At 37.0% G+C, this 15,231-nt stretch overlaps 1 protein-coding gene across 1 annotated transcript in view; it reads right to left on the reverse strand.

Annotated features, from left to right (window-relative positions):
* Window positions 1–15,231, reverse strand: part of LOC137278157 (small conductance calcium-activated potassium channel protein 2-like) — a 243,980-nt gene that overhangs the window by 106,450 nt on the left and 122,299 nt on the right. The gene's annotated exons all lie outside the window — the stretch shown is intronic.

Here is a 15,231-nt window from a genome sequence, read left to right on the forward strand (position 1 = left end):
GCTGTTCAATATAGTGGCTCATTTGTTACCTGTGATCAATCATATCATGAGGTACCTGTCACAGAGGAAATGACAGGTGATGGGCCGTGGGCTAAATTTCTGATGAGTACAGTTGGTCACTAGACAACTTGGATACAGATTGATTATTGGCTAGATCGCTGACCAGTCAAAATGCTGCATTTCGGCTTTATCAACTCTAGCTATCATGAAAAAGTTTGTGGGCATGCCTATATATGTTTTGAATGCAAACGAGGTTCAGAAGATTGATAATGGGCGTGACTCCATAAAACAGGTTGTCCAATGATATAACAGCACATTAGTTTGTATTACACTTGTCACAGGACAAAACTTTACCTGGACATGAATTCTGCTAGTGGCTGTTATTTCAAGGTTGAAAGAGGTGTTTGAATATCTAATTAATGTTGTCTGACCGAATAATTATATGCATAGGTATCAATTCCGTAACTGATATATTATCCTCCTTTTATTGACAATGGATGTGATAGACGTGATAATTACACTGGATAAGATAATTACAGAGATCAAATACAAACATTTCTTCCACAATGCTGATGTAAATTGCATTGAAAAACCTTTACGTTGAGACTGAAATGGTGATAATACTAATACGCAGGAGAGCAACAAGTGAAATATTGACGAAATAATTAATTCATGACATCGACATATGTTCATAATCCAAATGTGTGTCTCTTCATGTTTTAGGATGTTGTGAGAAGAATCATGGAAAAGTGTTGACTTATTTTAGGCAAAATAACTTTCTCTTAATTTTAATTTTTTTTTATTATTTTCTATTATTTGTTTAGTTTTATTATTGCACAACATGATAAGATACATATATGTGTTGGATTTTATATGGTTACAAATGTCATTGCCTCCACCAGTTCACATATCACACATACATACAGAACAAAATAAAAATTGTCATCAACTTGTTTTTAGTTCACAGTTGGGTGAACCTACCATCAAATTATTTCACTCTGTCTGTTAGCAAGATCTTTTTACTTGAATTTTCAAAAACTTTATTTTAATGGTTCTCCTTGTCATATGTACAAAAGCGTGGTCCATATGGAGAGATGATGTACATATATTATATCAATATTACAATAATAAACATATGTAGTCGACAAAAGAGAGTGAGTGAGTTTAATTTTATGCCGCTTTTAGCAATATTCCAGCGATATCACGGCGGGGGACACCAAATGGGCTTCACACATTGTGCCCATGTTTGTTAATCAAACCCGGGACTTCGGCGTGACGAGCGAACGCTTTATCCACTAGGCTACCCCTGATGAAAGAAAAATATGACATCAGGTAAATATGGAAACATTGAAATTCATCAAAGTATTGGGAAGAGTAGGCCCCATTTATGATTCATGTGTTCTATTTTATTTTTTGGCAGTTGTTTTCGTCAAAAATGTTCCTTTGAAGGTTTTTATTAAAAAACAGTTAAGTTAGGATGCATATTCTAATACTACATCTGTAGATGTGTCTTTTGCTGCAATGATGATGTGATTTATTTGTGCCAAACCAAACTGTATGTTTTGATAAGCGGAATGGCCGAGGGGATATACTGTTATGCCAGATTTGCATTTTTTTCCCAAAATGTTTGTGTCACTTGACATTCCCACTATACTACACATGACAAACACCCTCATTTAGATCACTGCAGAAACAACTTTTTTTCGCTTTAAGCAATTCTCTTTTTTGCATAAATTTCACATTGTAAAAATATGTATTGAAAATCTATAAGTTTTGTGTCTTGCAATCCTTTTCCGTATGCTGCAAATATATTTTTCCAGTCAAAGTCTGTTTCAGGGAATATCAACTGCCACTTATCACAAATGTTTGGGTGTGTGTATATCATTGGGTGTAAGTTTGTCACAAACATTTCTGCCTCCCTTGTAGGTTTTTATGAAACAGACCTGGCACTGGTTGATATTTAAATCCCTGACTGGTATTAAATTACAGTGGTTAAGAGTAGTTTTCCAGGAGTCAGGTATTATGTAGTAAATATCTACCATGTGAAAAAGTACTTTGGATAAATTATTTCTTTTCAAGATTCTAATGACAATCATCCAGTTTCAACACAAATATCCCTAATATTTATGATTCCTTTATCTACCCAGTTCTTTGAAACTGTGATTATTCCCAACTGGTTGTGACAGAATTACATTGGTGTTATTTGGGTCAATATAATGTGTGTTTTTTTTCCAAAATACCTGCCATGCTTTTAGCACGTCCTGCTAAAGATGGTTTCCAATCTTAGTGCAAGTTTCAGAATTTGCTCCTAAATTAAATATGTCTTTGAAACATATATTGCATGGATTATCCTCATCACATCTTTTGAAGTATCATCTTAAAGTAGATCATTTCAAAGTGTCCATAAGTGTTCTTATATCAATCATGCCCAAACCTCCTTCTTCAAGGGTGTTTTGATTATGTTCCATTTTGTTTTATCTTTCCAAACAAATCTAAACGACATTTTTTTCATAGGAAGTGATAGACTCTGCTGGTAGGTTGGGCAGGGAATCGAAAATATGAACCTGTTTGGAGTTTGTGTCAGTTCTTATTACTGTTGTTTTACCAACAAGTGTTAAATTTCTTTTTCTCCATGCCTGCTAAGAGTCTATTAATCTCCTCCAGTATTTTACTGGTGTTGATTACCCATAACTCTTCAGGATCTGATGTAAATTTAATACCTAGTACATCAAATTCACCAGCCACACATTCAATTCTCAGATCATTAGATATCTTATCAACAGATTTAGCTTTTGATCCAATCCAGGTTGCTTTTGATGTATCTACATTAATTTCCAAACCTGACATTTTGTAAAAAGTATTAATTGTGTCTCTTCAGCCCCATCAAGAAATAGTTGACATAGAACATGAAGGCTTTGTGTGGTGCATTATTTCTACTTTATCATAATGATCATGTTCATACTGATAGAAAATTTAGGTTACCCTTTTAGTAATGCATATACCACTATTATTTATTACTTGGTTTGATACAAGGGGAATATGAAAATACTCAAAATAAGGTCTGTGGGATTGTAATAACATATTACTATAAAAATGAAAATGAACGCATTTGCTTTTCTTAATAGAAGACTTTTGGGGAATATGGAGGAGCAAGAGGGACCACTGAGATGTCAGAATACAGGAAAGAATGAAAATCACACGGGAGATGCTACAAGAAACAAAAGAATACGATCTGTAAGTTCCTTGAACTGGACTATATAATACCACTTGTACAGGTTTATATACACTTTCTGACCCCAGGGTTTGAGTCATTACCCCAAGTCATTTTTCTGACATGATATGTGCTACATATTGCCACATCACAACTTAACTGTAATACAATAACTTTTCTTATCTCAAGACATTTCAAATCATCATAATGTGTCATCTAATTAGACCAAGCACCCTTCCCTGGAATAAAAGTTGTACATAACTTTCAGAATGCATGAGTTGTATTTTGTTTTCAGAAACTCCAACAGTGCATGAGGAATCTATCTACTATTAACTGGACTGAGAAAGAAAACAGAAGGTGGCCCCAGTTGTAACCCCTGAATTGACATCGCCTGTAGAGTTTGACGAAGAGGATTGTAACCATGTCTACTCTGGTGGAAAGGTTTCATTCTGAAAAGAAGTTAGATGTGCAAACTGTAAACAATGTTTCTTGTCAAAATCACAGGCGAGTCGGCTATTCACGAAGAAAAAAAATACTGAACCAGTTCACATGCAGAGGGACAGTTGAGATATCTATGATAATAATAATAATAATAAGGGTATTTATAAAGTGCTAGTTCCACATCACTGAGGGACATGCTCAAAGCGCGTATGACATCTATGCATATGCACAGGGCGGACAACAGTGGATACAGTTAGTGGTAGTGTTGGAAGAGATATGTTTTTAGTCCAGATTTAAACACAGATAGCGTAGATGCACTCTTGAGGTTAAATGGGAGAGAGTTCCATAATGAGGCAGCTGCATGTGAGAAGGATCGAGCCCCGAAAGATTTCAGTTTATATACTGGTACAGTCAAGAGCAGTTGGTCAACTGATCGGAGATTTCTAGAGGGCTTGTAGTGGGCAGACATGTCCTGAAGATAGACAGGGGCAGTGTTTTGAAAAGACTTGTAGACTAAAGAAAGGATCTTAAAGTCAATCCTTTCATGGATCCTTAGCCAGTGCAGTGACTTTAGAGCTGGGGAGATGTGAGAATGGAGCTTAGTCCTTTTTATGATACGGGCAGCCCTGTTCTGTATCCTCTGCAGTCTGTTCAGCTGATCTCCTCATATTCCCACGAGTAAGCTGTTACAGTAATCCAGACGAGAAAGTATGAGCGATCTAGCCAGAGTGGCTGTGGTTTCACCTGTAAGTAGATGACGGATTGATCCTATGTTTATCAAATGAAAGTGACATACTTTGCAGAGATGGTCTACTTGCTTATCCATAGTAAGAGAAGAGTCAATAAAAACACCAAGATTTTTTACATGAGGCGAGAAAGGTATGAGAGACGGTCCAATTTGCAGGTGGGTTAGCTTTTTAAGCATGTTGGTTGACATCCAGGATTTGACATTGTTAAGACAACTTTCCATGTTATGCAACGATTCCATCTGACTTGCTAAGGTGGGTCTGAAACTGTCTACCAGCTGCGAGTCATCGGCATAGAAATAATGAGCCACATGCTTCTCTGATATCAAGTGTCCCAGAGGTCTTGTGTACATGGTGAAAAGGATCGGACCTAGCACGGACCCTTGAGGGACACCACAGACCAGAACTTCACTGCGGGACATAGCTTTATTTATTTGGACAAACTGCTTCCTATTTGTAAGGTATGATGAACACCACTCCAGGACAGTGCCGTTAAAGCCATAGTCATGTTCCAAATGACTCAGCAACATTGCGTGGTCGATGGTGTCAAAAGCGGCTGATAGGTCTAACAGGACTAACAAACATGCCGATGTCTCCAGAATCAACAGACATCTTTATGTTATTCAAAACACAGTTTAGAGCCGTCTCAGTGCTGTGTGCCACTCTATATGCAGACTGATAGTTGTCCATCAGATTAGACTTTTGAAGATGTTCCATGAGCTGTGCTTTAACAATTTTTTCTAGAAGCTTTGACATGAATGTCAAGTTGGATACCAGGCGGTAGTTGCTCAAGGTCTGAGCGTCAAGAGTTGGTTTCTTGATTTGTGGCTTGATAACTGCCTTCTTGAAACATGATGGCACCTTTCCAGTGGCCAAGCTGGTGTTTACAATCTTTGTTATCACGGGAAGAAGCACATCCACTAATACAGAGAGGAATTTTGTGGGTAGTGGATCTAGCGAGCATGATGTTGGTTTAGATGAAGTGATTAGTCTCTTTAATTGCAGTTCCGAGACTGGGGTGAAAGAAGAAAATTTGGTTCCTGTGAAGTTTGTATAAGAAGCAGTATCACACACGGACCCCAGACCATGGCGTATCTTTGATATTTTCTTTGAGAAATACGTACTAAAGTTGTTTGCCAGGGTTGTATCAGTACAATGTGGCAAAGTGACACCCGCCTTCTTGCCGATCAACTTGTTAAGAGTGGAAAACAAGAGCATAGGATTACTAATGTTAATTTCTTGAATAATGTAATCTGATCTAGCCTTTCTGATACATCTGTTTACTTCATTCCATGCAGAGTTGTACATCTGGCGGTGGACTTCGAGTTGTGACTTACGCCTGCATCACTCCGCAGCACGCCTCTTTCTCTTTGCGTTTCTGACCTCTGAACAGTACCAAGGTGCTGTATCTTGAGGACGAATTAGCTTGATTTTGATTGGTGCATGCTTATTCAGTAGGTCAAGCAATGTTTTATCAAACAATGCTGCCAGTTCATTAACATCATCAAAAGGAGAACGAAAAAGGATGATCACAGAGCACCTTCACTTTCATAGAGTTATGACATTGATAAGGCATGTGGAAGCAGTTCAAATCACTGTCTATATCTGTCTGTACTGGAGATGCCTGGAGTCATTTGAGGCCTGGAAGGCTGTCTTCATAGCATGTATAGACAAAGCACCTGCTACACCAGAATATAAATTGCTTCAGTTGTGCCAATATGTTAGTGGTGATGTAAATAAGATCATTCAAGACTTAGGTCACAGTGCTATGACAAATGGGGTAGTAGTTAAGGGAATGGAAGGTAAATCTGGTAGCATAAACATCATATTGCTTTCCAATTTCAAGAAATATCATCTTTCAAGTCAGTGAGACTTGGCAATGCAATTGATGGATGTAGTGGTTGTAAACATCAGGCATTCTGATAGGTTTGAGGAGTTGTGTAATGGGTCTCTGTTTATTACCTACATGGGAAAGAGGGCGCATGGTCTGCTTGAAATAATGTGAAGCCTAAGAATGTCAACATTATTGGTAACAGTTTCCCATCAACCTTTATCATCATTGATTTAAATGTCCTACATGTCACAGAAAGGATGGGAAACTGACAAGCTTTAGTTACAATACTAAATGTGACATTGACTGCCCTGCTATGCATAATCAGTTTCTCCATTCAAAGAGAAAAAGTATCCATGGCATACCTAATGGCAACAATGACAAAACACAACAAGTATAGCAATTTGTGAAGCAATAATTATGAAAGTCTAGTTCCAAAGGTCACAACAATGTTTTCCACAAAGTCTGATTAGTCTACAGTACTTTCACATTGGATGGTACCTGTTCTTCTTAAAAATGGCCCTAATAGAGTTGTTGTAAATGCATTGTTAGACGATAAAATTATACAAACATGCATTAATGAAGATATATGTTCATAGTTGTGTTAAGTAGGTCAAGTACAAAATGTTTCTGTCCATCTTCTTCAAGAATAAAGTGAGAATTTCCAGACCACAGCTGTCTACTACTCAGGTCACCTACCAAAATGCTGTTGACTGGCAAAAATTTTCCAAACAATGGTCACGTTTGAAACATATTTAGCTGCCTGAGGTGATAGCCCCTAACATTGTAGATTTAGTTATTGGAAGTGACTATCTGGGATAACATTGATCTTAAGAGGATGTTTCTGGCTCTGTGAAAGAATCAGTAGCCAGACATACTTCCCTCGGGTGGTCATGTGTGGGATGTATTCCTGGACATTCAGGACAGCAGAGACCTCCTACCACTTCCTTCTCAAATGACAAGGAGATTGAACATAACTCTCTGCTTCACAAAGTTTGGGTAGAGGAACAGTTTCAGTCATCAGAACCCATCGTGGCTATGCATGATGAAGTGATTGGTGACTTGGTGCAAGAATCCGTCCTCTCAGTACCAGAGAGGCATACCTTGGTTCTTAAGAAGATCATTACAGCAATCAAATACCATAGATATCTATATATGTCTTATATTCTGCACTAAATGTACCAAAATGGTGACAGTTCAAGTCATTTGGTAGCTGCTGAAAGTCAAGTTGTTCCTTTGAAGGGTGTGACCAGCTGTGTTTGGAGTTTGGTTGATGTTGGCTGTTTTGCATGCCCTTGAAATCAGTACTTCCTGTTCAGTACTGTGGAAAGCCCATTTCCAAAGAGAGCAAACTCGTTAATCTTCATCCTGTTTTGATGGCAGACTGCCATTCCAAACAAAGTTCACAGTTACTTTGCCAAATAAGTGCTGGGTGATGAAATTGATTGTTGAGAAACATCATGACGATGACCATAATGTTACTGGTACAAATCAAATGATAGCTGTTTTGTCATCTGTTTTGTCATGTTGTTCCCTGCTTTGGTGGAGTGTTGGAGTCAATGATTCAGGCTGCCAAGTGTTCTCTATATGCCATTCTGAGATGTGGAAATATAAAAGATGAGGAGCTGGTGACAGCGTTTGTAGGTCTAATAAACAATGTGGATGTCATGCCTGAAAGTCTGATGAAGAGGTGGAGAAGACTGCAGGAATTTGTGTATCATGTCTGGAAGCAATGGATGGAGGAATGGTTGATGTCATTACAGACCAGGAGGGGCTGTTTTAGAGGCATTTTAGAAGTTGCTGAGCTAAAGGTGAAGGAACAAAACATCAACAAACAAAGCAGACCAAAAAATCAGCCGTTTCGGAACACATCACCAAATTTACTGACCACAAAATCAACTGGGACACTATCAAAACACTCTCCAGCAACAAACATGATTACAAGCAGAGAAAATTGGCATAAGCTATTAACATCCACAGACACAACCCTTCCATAAACAGGGATCAGGGTATATTTCTACCTAATCAGTTCGACACTTTAATGAACAAATATTAATCTCTGGCTTCCGTCACTAATCCTCCATTAACTGGTCCCCTCAACGCTGTAATCCCCCCATCCCCACCCCTGGCTTCACACTAATCACTGGTTATATCAACAACTCTAGTTATATCCTTTGATGTTTTTGTTATCTCATCTCCTCAATTATGTTGTTGTTATTGTTAATCTCCTCAGCTATAGCTCATGTACCTGTATATAAACTGTTACACCTTGTCCTCCCATATGCTTGAAAATGGTATAAGAATCCATACCGAAATGTCGCCATTGTGAAAATCCAGAAGTTGATCATCCATAAAACTTGTTCCTTCACCTTTAGACCAGAAGGGAATGGTTTTCACCCAGCTGTGATCTACAAAGTCATCATTCTACCACAAGAGGCACCCCCTTGAAGCTTGGGATCATCATAATGTTATATCCAAGAACAGGTGGCCATGTGAGAGTTGTGGACATTGAAACAGACGAAGACATAGTTACAAGATCACTCACAAAAGTATCAAAGTTGGAAAGGACACATGGAACCAAACAAATGAGGATCAGTTTGGTTGAGCTTGACTTTACGTCACATCGAGATTATTCCAGCCATAAAGTGATGCAAGTCTGCATTCATAAATATTTTGATTGGAAAATCCAGATGAGTTATATTTTGAAAGCATATATATTCATTACATTGTTCATCAAGAAAACAGAAAATGTCCTAGCACTAAGTTCAAAAATAAGCAGTTCATTATTCACATTATCAAGAGGATAGCACACTGAAGAGGATCAAATACAGAAGATGACTGAATAGAGAAGAACAAAAATGACAACATTACAATTGTATGTATAGTAGACATTTACATTAGTAATTCACTGGAAAATGTGTGTTTCAAGGAATTAATCTTGCCTGAAAGGATAAACGTTTTTCTTAAGATTCATGGCAGGAAGTGTCCTATTTTGTGATCCTAAAGATGATTCATAACATATAGATATTGATGTACCTTACTTCTTTGACAGTTGTCTCTGTTGATCATTGAAGAACTTTGTGACCATCATCATCTTTATCTGTGACTGTGGAAAATGGCAAATCATGCATCTGATATAACTTCTTTTTAATTGGGAGTAGACGCCTGTAACCATAGTTTCATCTTTAGAGAGTGATGAGGTTCCAAATAGCCTCAGAGGTCCATGAATTCCCCATCAGGTTGTCAAGATTGATCAGTCAAGTTACAAGGAGGAGTTGGAATGCAGGTTTGAGACAAGCTCCAAATGCCTACATTCAAGACAAATGATGGGCTCAGAATACATCTTTTGTGGAAAATCAGGCCTTTATATGCAAGTTTGAGAAAAGCTCCAGAATGCCTAGATTCAAGATAACCTTTAGGCAAAGTATATATCTCGCTTACTGAAAATCTGGAGCACTGAGCCAAATGACAGAAACAAGGTCAAAGCCACTAAAACCTTTGCCAGTCTTTTCCTATTCCTTTGGAGCAGTTGATTGGACGAAATAAGATATCCCAACTGTTGACCAGCTGACTAGGCGGATCATGTCTGATAACAAAGCCCACACCCTCATTCCTTTAACAATTTATATATGCCAATTATTTCCAGAGGTCAGGGTTTGATTAATGTGGAGTCTCATTGCGATAGAATTCTATTGTGTATTTTCACACAGTTGCTACTGGAATAAAGATACAGTGCATTATTTAATGTTATGCCATTTTTTTAATCAAAAGAGATAATAACAGAGATAAAATAATAGAGATAAAAATTTATTTTGAACAAACATTATGGATAACAACTTTGATTTGAAAGTGAGACATTACATACGAAAGCCTAATGCTGCCACTTTTGTAGCACAAAATATTTTTTTTCAAAGATAGTTCTCGTTACTTCAATTATTTACTCGTTGCTTCGAGTATTTTTTCGTTATTTCAATAATTTTCCCGTAACTTCGAGTATTTTCTCGTTATTTCAAATATTTTTTCGCTGCTTCGATTAATTTTTCGTTACTTCGAGAATTTTCAGTCAAAAACTTGAAATTTCGAATATTTTCTCGTTACTTCAAGTTTCTTTCAAACACTTGAAATTTCGAGTATTTTTTCGTCGGTTCAAGTTTCAGTCAAAAACTTAAAATTTCGAATATTTACTTGTTGTTTCAAGTTTCAGTCAAAAACTTAAAATTTCGAGTATTGTCTCGTTGCTTCAAGTGTCTTTCAAAAACTTGAAATTTCGAATATTTTCTAGTTGCTTCAAGTTTCAATCAAAAACTTGAAATTTCGAATATTGACTCGTTGCTTCAAGTTTCAGTCAAAAACTTGAAATTTCGAATATGTTCTCGTTGCTTCGATTTTATTTTTCTTAATTTCTATGTTTGATGAAGCTAGCATGTATATTTTAGGAGATCTGCCCCGATCAAGATGACATCCTCATAGTCACACACACCCTACAAGCTACACCCTACACCACCCGAGTTTCAGTGGTCATAAAACAAACTTTCAGTTCAATAGGGAGGATGCGCACCCTTGCAACCGCGTTATCTTCCCATAAAGCAGACCTCACAAAAGACAGACCGCTTAAAACAACACACTTTAGGGTTGTTTGCATAAGGTTTAATTAAGCTGATAATAATAACATGTGCCCAGATATGGAAACTATACTTTGTTTTAATTCATGTAATGAATTATGATTTTTATATTAAGACTTTTTATATTAAAAGTGCTTGAGAACATTCTCAGCCTCTCAAGCAACTCAGTTCTCGGCTACTTTTCACTCTAATTACAAGTAAATTAAGAAAGATGGAAATGTGTTGTTACTATACTCTGTATTGACTGGTAGAAGAACAAACAGAATTTTCATTCTTTTCTCAAAAACACAAAAGGTGAAACATAGAACATACCTGTATATGTGAATATATTTGATATATTTACATGATATCATTTGAAAAGTCACAGTGTGTCATATATTTGGATAATCTGAGAGTGAGTGGTTGATAATCACATTTCATGAGAAAAATACATGTACAGGTATAGGGATTCACACAGAAATATTTTGTTGAAAATGATATTCGTTGTTGTTCGACAAGTGGTGGGCATATTAGTAAAACATGGAATTCGTCACATATGGCTTGTTTACAAAGATTACAAAGTTGGCTTTCTTTCAAACCATTCAGACAGCGCCCTGTTTCCATTGGTAACCTATGATTTGTTGTCCTAAATTTTCTCAGTGAAATTCTACTTTGTAAGGTTAATTTAAGATAAGGTTCTGGAATAAGTTCAATTTCATACATTGTGAAATGAAATCCTTTTGATGATTGAGTATTGCTTAAATTCCAAGATTGAACAGACTGTATACTATGTACTGACTCCAAGTGAACTCATTAATGGAATAGGGGTGGAGAGCATGGCTGAGCTAACTAGTGTACTCACTGAATTTATCTTTCAGGAGGTCTGTCATTTTGGAATGAACTGCAAATAAGACTTAACTGTGAAATGATACCATATATTCGATAACTTTGAGGATTTGACTGAAGTCAATTTGCTCAAAAAGCATACCATTTTGGCATGAATATCAGTACGAATAGGTTTGCTTCCAGTCTCCACATACAACATGTGGCGAAGCAGTTTTCTTGAAAATATTAAATGAACAATTTCAATAACACTTAAAGTTTCATATGGCCAGAGGTCGTATGACCATTTCTAAACCTAATGTTGTCTTTTTTATCAGGACAAATACCACAATTTTCAACGACACAGCTTAATTAAGCCTTGTGCAACCGACCATAAAATGTGTTGTTTTAAGTGGTCTGTCTTTTGGGGGTCGGTACTGTCCCAAGCATATTTCCTAAACTATTCATGATAACTTCATTAGACTACGAACACGTATCAAGCATGATAGATAGGTTTGCCATTTGGGGTTTAAACCCAGATATGAACCTTAAGCTTTTGCGGTTTCCTCCCAAATGTGACTTAGGCTGTGGATATGAGGGTGTCATGTTGTTCGGAGAAGATTTCCTTAAACTATACATGCTAGCTTCATGAAATTTGGCACACGTACCAAGCATGATCCATAGATGTGCCATTTGATGGTTATACTCAGATATGAATTTTATTTTTTTGCTGTATCCATGGACATGTGACTTAGGCTGTGACTATGAGGATGTCATCTTGCTCGGAGCAGATCACCTAAAATATACATGCTACCTCCATTAAACTTAGAAATTAAGAAAAAGGAATCGAAGCAACGAGAAAATATTCGAAATTTCAAGTTTTTGAAAGAAACTTGAAGCAGCGAGAAAATATTCGAAATTTCAAGTTTTTGAAAGAAACTTGAATTAACGAGAAAATACTCGAAATTTCAAGTTTTTGACTGAAACTTGAAGTAACGAGAAGATTCTCGAAGTAATGAGAAATTAATCGAAGCAACGAAAAAATATTTGAAATAATGAGAAAATACTCGAAGTTATGAGAAAATCATTGAAATAACGAGAAAATACTCGAAGCAATGAGTAAATAATTGAAGTAACGAGAATTGTCTTTGAAAAAAATATCTTATGCTACAAAAGTGGCAGCATTAGGCTTTCGAAATTACAAGGTGTTCACTGTAGTATTGTCTTAGTAAAGTTGCCACAATGTAATTCCCCTTCTAAATATTCACAAGGACTATATTTGAATGTTTTGTCAATCTTTATTTATTGAAATGGAAGGCAAATTTTTCATAACCATAGAGTTATTTCTCTTCCATCAATTCGCATTCATAAAGCATTGGTAATTTCCATGCATCATGCGTGATGATAACTTCAATGAAGTACCAAATTCGCAACAGGGTGTTTTCCAATACACCTTGCTTGTACATGGGGTGCACTGAAAATAATACAAGAGCACTCAGCCAATCAGTGACATTTCTGTGTGAGCTAAGATAATTTGCTTCACATTCTTGTACCATTCACTGTTGTTTCACTGAGTTATTTCAGCCATATCATGACGAAGGACTGTTGTTTTAGTGAGTGAGTTATTTCAGCCATATCATGGTGAGAGACCGTTGTTTCACTGAGTTATTTTAGCCATATAGTGGTGAGAGACTGTTGTTTCATTGAGTGAGTTATTTCAGCCATATCATGATGAGAGACTGTTGTTTCATTGAGTGAGTGAGTGAGTTATTTCAGCCATATCGCGATGAGAGACTGTCGTTTCATTGAGTGAGTTATTTCAGTCATATAGTGATGAGAGACTGTTGTTTCATTGCCTGAGTTATTTCAGGCATATATTGCGTGAGCGAGTTATTTCAGCCATATCGCGATGAGACACTGTTGTTTCATTGAGTTAGTTATTTCAGCCATACCGCGATGAGAGACTGTTGTTTCATTGAGTGAGTTATTTCGGCCATATAGTGGTGAGAGACTGTTGTTTCACTGAGTGAGTTACTTCAGGCATATAGTGGTGAGAGACTGTTGTTTCATTGAGTGAGTTATTTCAACCATATCGCGATGAGACACTGTTGTTTCATTGAGTTAGTTATTTCAGCCATATCGCGATGAGAGACTGTTGTTTCATTGAGTGAGTTATTTCAGCCATATAGTGGTGAGAGACTGTTGTTTCATTGAGTGAGTTACTTCAGGCATATAGTGGTGAGAGACTGTTGTTTCATTGAGTGAGTGAGTGAGTTATTTCAGGCATATAGTGGTGAGAGACTGTAGTTTCATTGAGTTATTTCAGGCTCATAGTGGTGAGAGACTGCTGTTTCATTGAGTGAATGAGTGAGTGAGTGAGTGAGTTATTTCAGCCATATAGTGGTGAGAGACTGTTGTTTCACAGAGTCATTTCAGCCATATAGAAACTGTTGTTTCACTGAGTGAGTCATTTCAGCCACATAGTGGTGAGAGACTGTTGTTTCACAGAGTCATTTCAGCCATATAGAAACTGTTGTTTCACTGAGTGAGTCATTTCAGCCACATAGTGGTGAGAGACTGTTGTTTCACAGAGTCATTTCAGCCATATAGAAACTGATGTTTCACTGAGTGAGTCATTTCAGCCATATAGTGGTGAGAGACTGTTGTTTCACAGAGTTATTTCAGTCATATAGAAACTGTTGTTTCACTGAGTGAGTCATTTCAGCCATATAGTGGTGAGAGACTGTTGTTTCACTTTCCTAACATGGTCATTATGAAAGTTTGTATTTTGGCAAAAGTAAACAAACTGCTTCCACAGTGTTGCATGATCATCTAGAATACTGACAGGAGTCCTTTGTAAGTAGCAAGTTTATCTTTGACATCACTCACCTGACAGACCTGGATCATAACATCTTCACACTAGACATCCTGCACAAATCAAAGTGACATAAAGCTGACAGTTACACGGATTTATGTTTTAAGTCTGAAAGGTTATTTTCAGTGATATTACACAGGCTTAAAGTAAGTGTCATACAAGAGGTTGAGGATAAAGTATAATTATAGATAATCAGTTATGTCTCAGATTCTAAAACCCTAAAAATGTCAAACTTGTATTTGTAAACTGTACATAGAAGTACAAGTATATGTGCCAGTGGTATGTGCACAACACAGCCTCTTAATGTCACTATCAGATCATTCCTTGAGTCTTGGGTGCTACAGCTGGAAGATATGTTAGAGATGATGAAGTAATCGTCATTATCAAGCATGGTATGTTGCAAACACAATTTGAATTTAAAAACTCCAAATATTTACTACCCATGCAAACAAGAATTTTGCTCATGACACTTTTGGCAGCCAAATCCTGCTGATAAGTTAGGTATAAATACTGTTTATTCTATGTCTAGTGCTGGGATGCCTACATCATCCCATATCTGTGCAAATGCTTTAAGATGCAGTGATGATCAGCACAGCACTGGCATCTTGCTCTGAAGAGGTACTTAGTATTGTAAATGGCCAACATCACAATTCTCCAAAATTTCCACTTAGTTATGTGACCCAAGCACTCAGTCAAGATGAAGA

This window comes from Haliotis asinina, chromosome 3 (assembly GCF_037392515.1).
Source record: "Haliotis asinina isolate JCU_RB_2024 chromosome 3, JCU_Hal_asi_v2, whole genome shotgun sequence".
Lineage (NCBI taxonomy): Eukaryota > Metazoa > Mollusca > Gastropoda > Lepetellida > Haliotidae > Haliotis > Haliotis asinina.